This window comes from Lemur catta, chromosome 7 (assembly GCF_020740605.2).
Source record: "Lemur catta isolate mLemCat1 chromosome 7, mLemCat1.pri, whole genome shotgun sequence".
In the NCBI taxonomy this organism is placed as follows: domain Eukaryota; kingdom Metazoa; phylum Chordata; class Mammalia; order Primates; family Lemuridae; genus Lemur; species Lemur catta.
Window position 1 is genome coordinate 55,919,996 of NC_059134.1, and position 13,949 is coordinate 55,933,944.

Here is a 13,949-nt window from a genome sequence, read left to right on the forward strand (position 1 = left end):
TTCCTCCTCCCCTCCCTGCTCTTATCGCTTCTGTCCGTGTCCAATCCATCCTCCACCCAGCTGCAGGGGGATCCTCCTAACACCTCAGTCCCGCCGGGTTGCTCCCTGCTAGAGATGCGGAGGGCCTGGAGGGCAGGGCCAGGCGCATGCAGGGCACGGGGTCTCTAGCTGGCCCCGGGGACAGTGGTCCTGGAGCTCCGATGTCCCCACAGTGTGTACAAGGAAAGCGCTGGCCTCTGGGCCTGGCTCTGCGCAGCCCCGACTGAGTCATAGGCCTGACCCCACAGCTGTTCCTCAAGTGGGAGCTGGGCCCTGCCCAGGGCGGCGGGAGGGGGGGGCTGGGGAGTGTCTGTAAGCGGAGCCTGCGCAGGAAAGGAACCTCCAAAAGGGCTGTTTCGGCTCATGGGTTCCTGCGGGCCTCCGGCAGGGACGGGGGAAGCTGAGAGCCTGGCCACACTCCTGGAGACGGAGGCTTCCCTGGGCAGGGGCTGGCACAGGCTCAGCCTCCGGTGACCAGCTCAGCATGGTTTCAGCACTGAAAGAGCCACACCCCGGGGCACCCCTCAGTCCTGGGCAACCCAGAACCTCGGGGCTCCCAGCCCAGCGCGAGGCCCTGCAGAGGGGGTGCCGAGAGCAGCAGGTGCGGCCAGGCACCCCGACAGGGCCTTCCTCTCCTGCCCGGGTGAGCGGGGGGTGTGTGCCCTCCCACTCCCCCACAGGGAGACAACCTGACAAAATGAGACTTGATCAAGCCACTTAAGCCACCCCTGCCTCACTACACCGCGTGACCCCAGGCAAGCCTCTGCCCTCTCTGGCCTGCAGGCTGTCACCCTGATGGCAAGGGGAGGAACACCACTTGCTCTTTCCCGTCTGGCGCGTTTGTCACTAGGACAGCTTCTTTCCCCACTTCCTGCATGGGCAGTCTGTACCCCTAGTACCACCTGCCCCCCAAGACTCAAGGTTTGAAAACCAGTGAGATGGTGCCCGCTTCTCAGACTGGGAAACTGAGGTGTCATGCTCAGATCAAGCTCTTGCACAACCTCGGAAATGAGCTGTGCTGTTCCCATGGCACAGATGGGGACAGAGGCTCAGAGGGGGAAGAGGATGCTCTGGGCAGAGGCAGGAACCTGTCCCATGGCAAAGTCCTGCTCTGCCTGGACCACCACCCTCAGGCAAAGACACCTGCTTACGAGCTCAGTGTTCGTCCCCCGGCCCCAGCCAACCTTCACCCTCACCTGCTCTGTGCCTGGCCCGGGGGGCAGTGAGGAGCCAGGGGGGCTGTGCCCTAGAGGGCAGCCTGGCGAAGGAGAGGGAGCTGTAGAGACGGCCCCTGAGAGAACCAGGCCCTGCAGGGCCTGGCCTGGCAGGATGGCATCCTGACCTGCTAGGATGGCAGCCCCTGTCTCCGGGCAAGCCCCACACACTGCTCTGAGCTGTGCCCTGTTCCTGACCATGGCAGCCTCGAATGCCAAGGCCTCCTCCCCATGCCCAGGCAGAGGGCGAATCAGAGCCTCAGGGTGTCAGGCTGGGCAAGAGATGTCCTGCCCACGTGCCCATCCTCAGACCAGGAGAGGCGCATCAAAGCAGTAGCCTCTCCGTACCTCAGATCACTCGGCTGTGAAATGAGGGTCTTTTATGCTCCACCGGCCCAACCTGCCCACCTCACCCCCGCACACCTCTGCTCCGGGCAGGACTTGGCCTCAATAGGCTTGGTGTTCTCATCTGCCAAGAGGGACCCCTGGGGTGCCACCCTCGTAGGGTGATGGTGAGAAGCAAATGACCCTGCAGGGCCTGGGTTTATTGATGAGTATCTGGAATGAGCTGCACTCCGCCCTGAAGGGCCAAATGCAGGACGGGGTCTAGTCACTGGGGCAGCCATGGGACACGCCACCCACCACATTCCCTTCTTCCAGATATCCCTGATATCCGGCTACCCTGGGCTCGGGCTGGGCACTGGGGCCAGAGGTGCAGAGCCCTGGGCCCCGTCGCAAGGCTCCCAGGCTGGGGGGTAGACAGACAAGGAGAGTGACCTCACGGGGTAACAAGGGCTGTGACTCGGGGAGGCCAGCTGTGGGCACCTGAGTGCCTGCAATGACGCTGTAGTTGGTCCCTGTGGGAGGCTGAATAATGGCCCCCAAGATATCCACGATGGAGCCCCTAGGACCTATGGATGTTACCTTATATGGCTCAAGGGACTCTCAGATACGATTAAGGATCTTGAGAGATGGGGAGATTATCCTGGATTATCCGGGTGGGCCCTACATGTGGTCACAAGTGTCCTTACCAGAGGGAAGCAGAGCGAGACTTGACTGCGGAGGAGGAAAAGGCCATGAGGCAAGGCAGGTGCAGGCTGGGCTGGTGCGGGCACAGGCGTGGCCTCCGCCAGAAGCCGGGAGAGACCAGGAACAGTGTCCCCTAGAGCCCACAGAAGGACCCAGCCTGGACTGTAGCCCCATGAGACTCATGTTGCACTTCTGACCTCTAAAACCGTCAGAGAATAAATTTGTGTCGCTTTCGGCCACCAAGTTTGTGGTAATTTGTCACAGCAGTGATAGGAAACAAATACTGTTCTTGAAGAACGGTGGGGGGCAGGGGGGTAACGGAGACCGTCCCTCTCACTTGCTCAGGGAAGCCAGGGAGTGGGGATGAAGTTATCACACTTCGAACGAACTGTGCCAGCGGACAACAAAGTCACCCACACTTCAGTGTCTCCGTTACTGTTACTAGTAACAAATCACTTGGGCCCCACCTCACCAGGACTGGCAGGAGAGGTGACACAGCAGTGGGGGCCCCGGGCAGGGGCTGGCTGGGCAAGGCAGGCAGATCGGGCTGCAGGCTCTCAGTCTCTGTCCACCATCGCCCGGGGCACACCTGACAGTGAAGGTGAGCTGGGCACCAGTGGATGGGTTTTGGTCTGCTCTGGCCACCAGCCCCTTCTCCCACAGCTAACCACAAGCCCCACTGTGGCAGAAATGATTAAGGATCTTCAGAAGGGGAGGCCACCTGGCCTCAGCCACTCCACACCCCTACCCTAGCCCTGGGAGAGCCAGGGGCCCTAGAAACACCCGTCTGAACAATGAGAATGGGCATTACAGGCCGGCAAACACACCCATCCACTACTTCCACGCCCAGGCCTAAGGGCTGGCATCCTAAGACATCCTGCTTTGAACCCCAAAGGGACTTGGCCCACTTTGCCCTTGGTGAGCAGGGAAAGGCAAGGCCCGAGGCCAAAAGGAAGCCGGCAGTTCTGCCTAATTCCTAAATGCTTAATTCCTAAACGAAGTGAGGCAGTCCCAGGGTGTCCCCAACCACCCAGAGAAGGGGCTGCAGAGATTGGGGTGGGTGCCGGAAGGCCAAGCCTGGGGACCACGCAGGCGAAGCAAGGTTCTGAGCAAGCAGGCTAAGAGATGAAGGGGCAGAGGAGGTCTCTGGGGGACTTGAGGGGTGGCCGGGAGGGGCTCCAAAGGCGCTCACAGTGCTCGAATGGATGGGGGCAGAGATGGGCAGGGGGTGAGGTGAGGAGCCCAGCTGCAGACAGAGCTGCCTGGGAGGGGGCCGTAGACCCTGCCCGCCGCAGCTGGGGGGCCCAGGGCCCGCTGCCAGGCTTTCCGCACAACCTCCTGAGGCACACTGCGGGGTGCTCTCCGCTGCCCAGCCCCTGCTCTCCCCAGGGGACTTGATCAGGTGGACAGAGACACTCCCATGAGGGGACTGAGGGAGTCAGCAGTTCTCCTCACCCACTACAGCCAAGAGGGACCCCATTCCCTTCCACCCCTCTTCTCCCTAAGTCAGTCCTCCTTCTCCAGGGAAGGAACTAAGTGATGTTGATCATTAATTCCTATTAATAATAATGGCTATCAAACACCATGTACTTAGAAAAGTGCTTTCAGGGAGACGATCTAACTTGATCATCGCCCTCCCCGAATGCCTGTGATTAGGCAGCGTCTATATACCCATTCCACACTCCAGAAAACTGAGACAGAAAGGGGAAGTTCCCTGCCTCAAGGCCAGGCAGGCAGGTAGGAGAGGTGGTGGAGAGAGGCCTTGCTATGTGCCCCCTGGGGCTGCAGAGGGCTCCTATTTGGGGACCGGGGCTTCAGGGCTGTCCTGAAAGCCTGCAGGGAAGGCAGGGGCAGACAGCACTGGCCTGGAGCAGTGTCCTGGATGTCACTCCCAAAAGCCCACAGGTATCTCACGGCCACCCTGTCCAACCCTCAACTTCCCTCAGACCTGCTCCACCCCCAGTGCTGGTCCCCATCTGAGATGCACCCCACACCCCCTTCCCCAGTCCTGGGGCCCTGTGCAGCCCCTGGCACTTCCCACCCACCTCACCCCTGCTCTGGAGCCCTTATCAGCCCACCCCCCCCAAGCCTAGCCCTGGGTGGGCAGCTGGGGAGGGCAGAGGGGAGGGGCTCTCCCAGCAGGGGCCTCCTCACAGGCCTCAAGAGCAGCGAGACAACCCTCTCAGACACACATCTGACCCACTTAATCCCCCACCCACTGGACTAGCACCCATTTTCACACCTCCAAGCCTTTACCCACGCTAAGCCCCAGGCCTGCAATGCCCTGCCGTTTCTCTTCTGCCTGGTGATTCCTTTGTCACCCAACCCCCCAGCAAGGATCAGTCCTCGGTCCTAGTGCTTAGCGGGAGAATTATCTGTTGACCCATAAGTCCCAAAGCCGAGAAGAGGCTCCTCAGGGCAAACCACCCCTCCCCCCACAGCAGCAGCTGCTGGGCCCACCCTACCCCGCCCAGGTCCTCAGCAGGGGAAGGCAGCAGGGCCTCCCCACCCCCACCCCAGGACTCTGGGGACAGGGGCAAGGACCAGCCCAAGGACCTGGGAGGTATCTATCCTGGCAGAACACAGTGGTTCCCCCAGGAGGCCTCACACTCAGAGTGTTGGCTGAGCCTCACCATTAAACCCACGTCTTCCAAGTGGCCTGCCCAGATCCCTGCCTGCCCAGAGTCCCGGGGATAGCTGCCCTCAGCACTCCTCTCCTTCCAGCCTGGCGCAGGAAGAGGCTCTGGCTCGAGAGCCAGGTGGACCCCACGTCAAATTCCGGCTCAGCAGTCCTGAGAGGGCAGCTCGCCTCACCTCTCCGTGCCCCACTCTCCTCGTCTGTGTGGGGTCTGGGGCTGAATCCCAACACGTGGAATGAAGGCAGGAGAGAACCTGGCACCTGTTAATGATCTTCTGTCCCACTTCACCTGGGGTCCCCTAGGCCGGTCTCCCGACCCCCGACCCTGAGGGATGGGGGAGGGAAGGCGGGCAGGATCAGAGAAGGCAAAGATGCCTTCTCTCCCAGGTCCCCCGCCCCCACACGCCTGCAGCCAAGGAGAAAGGCCCCCATTCACCTGGGGAGCAGGGCTAGGAAGGGGAACAGGCTCTGACAGCTCGGGCCTCGGCCCTGCCAGCTCCCCTAAGCCTGGGGTAGGGGACCCACAAGGGGTTGGGGGATGATGGGGCGGAGGGTTCGGGGGGGGGGGGGCACAGTAAAGGAGAATTGTAAGAGGAGGGGAAGGGACAGTCAAGCCCCGAGTGTCCAGCGCAGCCCGCCGCGTAAGCACTAGGAAAACGACTCCGGAACTAGCAGGGGGAGGTGGAAAAGACCCCTCGCTGGGGGTGGGGGTGGGGACGAGCCCCGGGGGCCCGGGCGGATCCCGGCGGCCCCCGCCCCCTAGGCCTGCTCACTTCCTTCCCCAGCCCTAGGACCGGCCGGGATGGGAGCCCCCGACACAGATCCGAGCTCCCGGGCACGCACCGGGACGCGTCGCACCCGCACACACAGCTCGGAACTCACACAAACGCGCGCGCTCGCACACGCCTCCCTCCGCGCCGCGCCTCCTACCTGCCGCGCCGCCGCGGGCCGAGCTGCGCTCCCGGGATGCGGGGCCCCGCGCGGGCGCCGGTGCGGAGGCTGCGCCGGCCTCGGGCTCGGGCCGGAGATCCAGCCGGGGCTGGCCGGGGGCGGGGGCTCGGGCTCGGATTCCCCGGGTTCGGCCGGCCCGGCCCCGCCCCGCGGCCCCCGCCCATTCGGAGCCGCAGGCGTGGCCTCCGCGGGGCGGGCGGGCCGGCTGCGCGCATGCGGGGCCGGCGCCGGGGGGCGGCGGGGCCGGGCTGCGAGGTGCCCGCGCTTCCCTGCGTGAGCCAGCCTCGGCCCTCCCTGCGGCCCACCCGGGCCCTGCCCGCCGCAGGGGAGCATCCCCGGGCGGCACGCGAGAGCCGGCTGCTCCGCGGGGCGCCGGGCCGAGACCGAGGCTGCGGGACCGCCGGCGACCGGGGCACGCACCTCGTGCCGTGAGCCCGCCGGGGCACGGCCGGTGGCTGTGGAAAGGGCCTCGTGAGGCGGGCGCGCCTCCCTTCCCCGTCCACGCCTGTCGCCAGGTGTTTGGACGGAGGAGCGGGAGCCCAGGCCCCAGCGAGACGAGAGCGGGCCCTTGCCAGCGGGGCTGCCGCAGGAGGGCCCTGGGTCCCGGCTCATATTTGACTCTGTGACTGGCTCTCAGGATGCCCTGGAAAGGCACCGAGCCTCGGTTTCTTCATCTGTAAAATGGGGCAGTGTGGGGAATACGGTAGAGAAGACGTAGGGATGGCCCGTTCTGCGGTGCAGCAGGGGCTCGGGGCCCGCCGGCTCGCTCTCCAAGGCTACTGTCAGCCGCTTTGCAGGCGGAGAAACTCAGGCCCGCTCCCCCTCCCCCTCCAGCTTCCCAGTCTTGATGTCATCTACCTCTCAGTCACTCAGACTTCTCTAGCCTCTCCCGCCTCAAGGGCTCTGTCCCAGGCCGCCCAGACGTTTCTCCCCTAAGCGTAGCCCCTCCGATCCAGCCAAGGAACTTTCAAATCCGCAGCTGCGAGCTGCCACCCCCAGAACCACGTTCCAAGACTGCGCCCCATCTGACTCCCCATCCCCCCTCACCCCATTCCACTGCGTGTATGGGGGCGCCAGCTCCTGGAGCTCATTTCAAGGGCTCTGCTGTACTCCCCCACCCTTTCAAGCCTTGGTGCTGATCTGCTGCTGTCTGAAGGGCTCTTCCATCCCCCACACACCAGCATGGCACCCCCTTCTGCAGCATTCCCACCCCCTTGGGGCCCTCCTCTCGTGCTGCTTCTCTGAGTTAGTGGGGGGGGGGGAGTCCCGGCTTCTCCTGTGAGGCCGAAGCTCCTGCAGGCAGAGGCTGAGGCTCATTCTCAGGAAGATGGTAGCACTTGGTAGAACCAAGCAGATCTGGGCTCCAGTCCTTGCTCTACCAGTTACTGGCTGTGGGACCTGGGCAAGTCCTCTGTCCTTTCAGAGCCTCATTTTCCTTGTCTGTAAAATGAGCTTCTAGCTGAAGCACGTGATGATCAGGTACAGGCAAGTCGTGGGGCTCTGTGAGGGCCCCATCATGTAGGATGTTGGGCAGCATTGCCTCTGGGCTGGGCAAGGTGCAGCTGGGGTCCTGTCTGAGAAAGCATGTCTGCCTCCGCCCACGTGACAAGGGGAGGGGAAGGGGAAAGGGGAGAGGCTCAGAGGATGCTCAGACCCCCTTCTGTATCTCAGTTGGAGCCACAAGAGGGGTGTCGAATAGTGGTTGCAATTGTGGACCCTGCCTGGGCTCATATCAGCTGTATGATCCTGGGCAAGTGACCCACCCTCACTGTGCCCCAGTCTCCTCACCTATAAACCAGCATAGTAGCACCCTCACCATGCAGCTGCTGTGGGATTAAATGGGCCGATCCACATAGAGCCCTGACTGTGGCCCCCTGCTTGGAGTAAGAGCTCAGCATGTGTTAGCTGGTGTTATTTTCATTTAGTCCAACTGCCTCACTTTGAGAAGACACTGGGTCCTAGGAGCAGACACACATATGCATGGCTGGTTAGAATTCCAGGCATCCTAGAATGTTAGGACCGGAGGGGCCCACCTCAGAGTCCATCTCTGGCAGCTTGACCTTCTCTGCCAGGTGAGGGAGGAGGCCTAGAGAGACAGTGCACTGTCCAGGGCACCCAGCTGGTGCGGGTGGGGGAGAGCCATTGGCCTTGCTCTTGCGGGGAAGGGAGAGGTTAGGACAAGGCCCGAAGAGCCAGGCCTGCCCATCCTGTCTGGGAGGTGGTGGGACTTTGATGATGCTGTGCCCCCAGGGATACTGAAGGTCAGTTTTTATGAACTGAGTCATCTAGTGGTGCCATTACAGGGCCTGAGGTGTAGGTGCTATTCCCATTTAATTCTCACAACCACCTTGTGCAGGAGCCCTTAGTAGCTCATTTTGCAGATGATAGCACTGAGCCTCAGGGAGATGCCCCAGGTCACACAATTAGTAAATGACAGAACTGTCTGACTCCACTCTTGTGCCCTCTCCCTCCCTGTCCCCCATCTCCTCCAGGAAAAGTCCACTCTGCAGCCTCCTTGACCAGTTGCCCAACCTCTGCTTGGATCCCCCTGTGACTGGGAACTCATTTCCTCACAGGATAGCCCTCTCCCCTCCACTAGGGAAAGTCTTTTGACTGATCCACCCTCTCTTCCTGGTTCTGCAGGACTCTGTACCTCCCATCCTACCAGAGCCTGGAGACAGGATCTCCTCTGTACCAGGCCAGAAAACCCCTGTCTTCACGGCTCCTGTGTGTGACAGGGGTTCCCAGGTGAAACTTACTATTGTAATAATTTTGCTTTAAAAAAAACCTCAGCAGACCTAATTACAAAACTATTGTTTGAGAACCCTAAAGGAAGCCCCTTGGCCTGGGCAGTAGCTCAAATTGAAAGCTCCTAATGCTTGGTATCTTGAGGTGGGACATTAAATAACCATGTTATCTAGTTCCTCCTGTTCCCGGCTAGCTCAGGCAAGGGTGAAGATTTCAGGGAGAGAAGTCCGATCAGACACACACAACTTCCAGCTGGGAGTAGATGCTAACGGTGCTGCCCTGAGTGGTCAAGAAATGGGAGGGTCACACTGAACTCTGGGGCAGATGTCATGGAAAAGGGAGGTACAGAAGACAGAATGACATTCAAATTGCCTTCAATTCCATCCTGCTCTGAAATATTGCTTATATTTTATTACTATCATGGATATTATTAAAAAACAGTCAGAACCGAGGTGGGTTTATTCCAGGAATGCAGGGTTGGTTTAATATTAGAAAATCCATTAATGGCATTGTATTAGTTTCCTAGGGCTGCCATCATAAAGCACCACAAGCCGGGTGGATTTAACTACAGAAATTTATTGTCTCACAGCTCTGGAGGCTAGAAATTTGAAATAAAGGTGTCATCGGGGTTGGTTCCTTCTGCAAGACACAATTCAACCTATAACAAGCAGGTACCATGTTAAGGAACCTAAGGGGAAAAATCATATGATTTTCTCTATAAATGCTGAGAAAGCTTTAACAAAATTCAATGCCCATTCATGATAAAAATAGTGAAATAGGAAATGAGGGATACTTTTTCAACACCATAAAATAGAATCCTAAAGCCAGCATCTTATGTAATCGAGAAACACTAGAAGCATTTCCACTAAGATCAAGAACAAGGCTAGAATGCCACTATCTCCACTACTATTCCACACTGTACTAGCAACATTAGCCAATGCAATTGACAAGAGAAATCAAAGGGAGGCCTAAGAGCTGGTAAAGAAGAAAGAAATGTATCTCTATTTTCAGATAATATAAAATTATACCTGAAGAACCCCAGAGAATCAATGATAAAACTAATTCAAACAGTAAAGGAGTTCAGTGATGTAGCAGGATATACAATTAATATATATTATAAAATTCAATAGCCTGTAGGTATAGATTCATATGAGGAAAATTTTTAAACATTCTTGAAAGACACTAAAGAAAAATAAATAGAAAGATATCCTCTCTGCTTGAATAGGATAAGTCAACATTATAAATGTGTGCTACATGGCTTACATCTGTAATCCTAGCACTTTGTGAGGCCAAGGAGGGAGGATTGCTTGAGGCCAGGAGTTCAAGATCAGCCTGAGCAAGAGTACAACCCTGTCTCTACAAAAAAAAAAAAAAGAAAGAAAAAAGAAAAATTAGCAGGGTGTGGTGATTTATGGCTTCAGTCCCAGCTACTGGGGAGGCTGAGGCAGGAGAATCACTTGAGCCCAGGAGTTTGAGGTTGAAGTGAGTTATGATGACACCAGTGCACTCCAGCCTGGGTGACTGAACAAGACCCAGTCTCAAAAAAAAAAAAAAAAAAAAATTATAAAGGTGTCAGTTCTCCCTAAGTTAATTTTTAAATTCCATGCAATCCCAATAAAAATGCCAGCGAGCTATTTTATGAAGATAGACAAGTTGATAGTAAAGTTCACATGGAATAATAAACGTGGAAGAACATATAGGGAGACACTGGAAAGGAAAAACTATGAGGGGAAGCTGGCCTTATCAGACACTTAAAAAATAAAATCTTCCGTGATTAAACATGGGGTGGTACTGGTGCATGAATAGACCAGAAAATTCAGAATTAGACCTAAATACATCTTTCCCCCAGTGATTTGAGATGCTACCTTTGTTACACGCTAAAGATAGACTTTATAGTAACTGTTGCTGGGATAACTGGGTAGCCATTTGGAAAAAGATAAAATCAGATACATATGTTACACCTGCGGTCCCCAACACCCAGGCCATGGACAGTATGGACCAGTCGGTCTGTGGCCTGTTGGGAACCAGCCACACAGCAGGAGGTGGGCAGTGAGTGAGCAAGTGAAGCTTCATTTGTATTCACAACACTCCCCATCACTCCCATCTCCTCTGGCTCTGATGAGCTATTCTATTTTTTTTTTTTTTTTTTTGAGATGGGGTCTTGCTCTGTGGCCCAAGCTAGAGTGCAGTGGCCTCATCACAGCTCACTGCAACCTTGAGCTCCTGGGCTCAAGCAATCCTCCTGCCTCAGCCTCCCAAGTAGCTGGGACTACAGGCGTGTGCCACCATGCCCAACTAATTTTTCTATTATTTTGTAGAGATGGGTCTTGTTCCTGCTCAGGCTGGTTTCAAACTCCTGGCCTCAAGCGATCTTCCCACCTCAGCCTCCCAGAGTGCTAGGATTACAGGCGTGAGCCACCACGCACCCAGCCTATTTAACTTCTTGAGGAACTGCCAGACTGTTTTCCACAGCGCTGGGAGTGTCCACCTGTACCCTCCCCACAGCCCTGGGAGTTACGTGTAGACCCTGAGACCCTCGGAGTGGGAATCTCCTGCCTAAGGCCTCAGCCAGGGGAAGGAGCTGGAGCTGAGCTGGCACCCAGGGCCCTCTGCCTGCACATTGCCATGGAGGGGCAGCAGGGCCCCCAGGGCCCCAGATTCTCTAATGCCCCACAGGCAGGTGGTAGCGGGCAGGGTGGGGAGTAAGGGTGGGCATCAGAGATGCCCAGGACCTTTCTGTGCCATCTGAGACCTAAAGGAGGTGGCACTTGCCTATGCCCCTCCCTTAGGCCAATATGGATCCCCACCAACCCCTTCCCAGCTGTGGGGTCTCATTGATTCTGCTCTGAGTTCCCAGCTTAGCCCTGAGGAGGGGGGTGGCGGGGAATATAGCTGAATGGGGTGTGAAAGGGGTCCTGGCTGAGTCTTCAAGACATTTAGGTCTTGAGGGCAGCCAGGGAGATGTGTTCCCTTGGGCCTGGGGATAGGAACTCATTTGCTTAGAAAGCTTTTGGGTTTTGCTGAAGGTTTCTGGGATTCTAGCCCCTGGAGTGGCCCCAAGGTATGGGAGGGAGCACCTGTCCCACGATGGCTGGCCTCTTGGACGCCCATTTGAGCAGGGATTGGATGGGGGCTGCCAGCAGCTGTGCCCCATCCCTGAGAGATTGGGGGGATCCCTTCTCCCCACTTCTGTGCAGAGCCCAGCATTGCTTGGGCAGGGGGTGCTTCAGAGCACTTCATCCTGGCCCAGCAGTGAGGATTGGGGGCGCTGGCCCTCAGCCCACAGGGTGGTTGCTGTGAAGGGGACAAAGGGAGGGGATATATGAGGGGCTAGGAGCTGGACCAGCACCTGGGCACTTCCCCCTCTGCCTGCATGCTGGGGGCTGACCCGGGGTAGGGTCAGAGGCCGTTGGGATGCAGGGGTGAGGGACCCTCCATGCCCCCCAGGTGCTTCCACAGCCTCCAGCACTCTCAAGTTCCGTGTTCAGGTGTCCAGACCTTCTCCAAGCTGCAGGCCCACAGGGCCCCTGACTGCCGCCCCCCCTCATGGAGGGGGTCACCCCACTCCCTCCTCACTATTCCCCGGGCTCCCCACACCCCTCCAATCCCTCTGCCTCAGCAGCCAAATGAACTTGCTCAAATCCAAATCCAGTCTCCTACTCTACTGATTCAAATTCTTGAGAGCAGGAGCAAAGAATCAAGGATGACATTTTAAAAACTGATGTCATCGCTGTGTTCTTGGGAGCACCAGAATTAATCTTCTGGAAAGATTGCTCTTCTGTTGGGAAAAATACATTAATGGAGCTGTTTGTTATTCAAAAGCAGGCTGAGTCTAGGCTGGGGGGAGGAGATGGCCTGTGTCACAACAGAATTATTCTGTAAATGACTGTCCCTGGGTGGAAAGGGGCCATCTCTAAAGAAATTGTTATAACATTGATTTGAGCTCAGAGATTGGCAGTTTTCCCTGTAGCTCTGAGGAAAGAGAAAGTTGACCCTCCAAAGCAGGCAGTGGTTCCTGATCTCCTGGCTTTGGCGGCCCACAGCCCAGCCTTGGGCAAGGGAAGGTGTCTGCAAGGACCAAGGGGCTGTCCTCACCCTGAGGAACCAGGTCTAGGAGTCTACCGGGTGGTCTCCACCTGCACATTCGGCGGCAGCTGTGGGATCAGTGTGACCCACTTCCCCCGATACACTCAGCGTGATAAGTGTGACCAGCTTTCCCAGCCCGGCCCCCTAGCAGCTTTGTATCAGAGCCCCCACCCCATTGTGGAAGAATCCAATGGGAGGGGCCCACAGTGCTTCCACATGCTCCATGGAGAGACCTGGAGGATGGGGTTCTGTGCCCCCATCTGTGGGATGTGGCTGCCAAGGTAAGGAGGGGAGGGGAGGTCACCCGATCACCCCAGGCAGAGGTCCGTGGTCCTGCTGCAGGCTGGCCGGCCAGGACCTCCCAGCCACCTCTGCTCCAGGGCCCACCTTGCTCCGGATCCCACCTTTCTTTCCCTTCCTCTGCCGCTTGTGTCCCTGCTGCCTGGATATCCCCTCACCCCTTGTCTTGTCCCTTGCTGTTCTTCCCCGCCCCAGGCCTCAGACCTTGAACTTAGTGAAGCAGCCTCCCCCGGCCTGGCTGGGACCCAGTGCAGAGGCCGACTGGCCCACTCCTTGGTCCTTGGCACACCGTGGTCTCAGCGTGTGCCCGGCCCCGCTCCGGTTCCATCTCTCTAGTCCCTCTTATCCCCATTCCTGTTCTCCTCCTGCCCGAGGCAGCCATTCTGAGTTACTTAATGTGCATCTTTTTGCATGTGTTCTTTGGTGATCTGTCTTGTTTATTTACATAAATGTAATTTTATCTCCTTCTGTTTCTTACTTTTTGCACTGAGTGCTATGTTTCAGGTCCCTCCTTACCACTATGCACGATGTTGAAGCTGTTGCTTCTAATTGCAGTGTAGTGGGCCGTGGGTGTAGTGAGTTTCCCCCCACGGCTTCCCGTCTGCTCCCAGAGGGGTAGACCACGTGGCTGCCAGCTCCCAGCTGCTGCAAGGCTGCAGCGAACGTGGGGGTGCAGAGGTCCCTTTGACACACTGACTTCATTTAATATAATGTTATGCAGCTTTAACCAAGAACGTGAACTATCTTCTTACTCAGATCATTGTCTATGCCCTTAATAGAGTTTTTTCCCCCTCCATGGAAGTCTTATACAGTCACTTAATTCCTAGATACTTCTGTAGTTTTTGTTTCTATGTGAATGGTATTTTCACCCAGCCTTTTAGTTTTTCCTATGTCATCCCATAGAGAAGCTGAAAGAATAGAATGATGAACATCTTTATGCGCTT

At 57.2% G+C, this 13,949-nt stretch overlaps 1 protein-coding gene across 1 annotated transcript in view; it reads right to left on the reverse strand.

The window, feature by feature from the left end:
- CAPN5 (calpain 5) overlaps positions 1–6,011 on the reverse strand; it is a 54,160-nt gene extending 48,149 nt beyond the window's left edge. The window contains exon 1 of the mRNA XM_045557297.1: positions 5,851–6,011. The gene's annotated coding sequence lies outside the window, so the exon portion shown is untranslated. The remainder of the gene's footprint in view (positions 1–5,850) is intronic.
- Between the last annotated feature and the right edge of the window lie 7,938 nt (positions 6,012–13,949).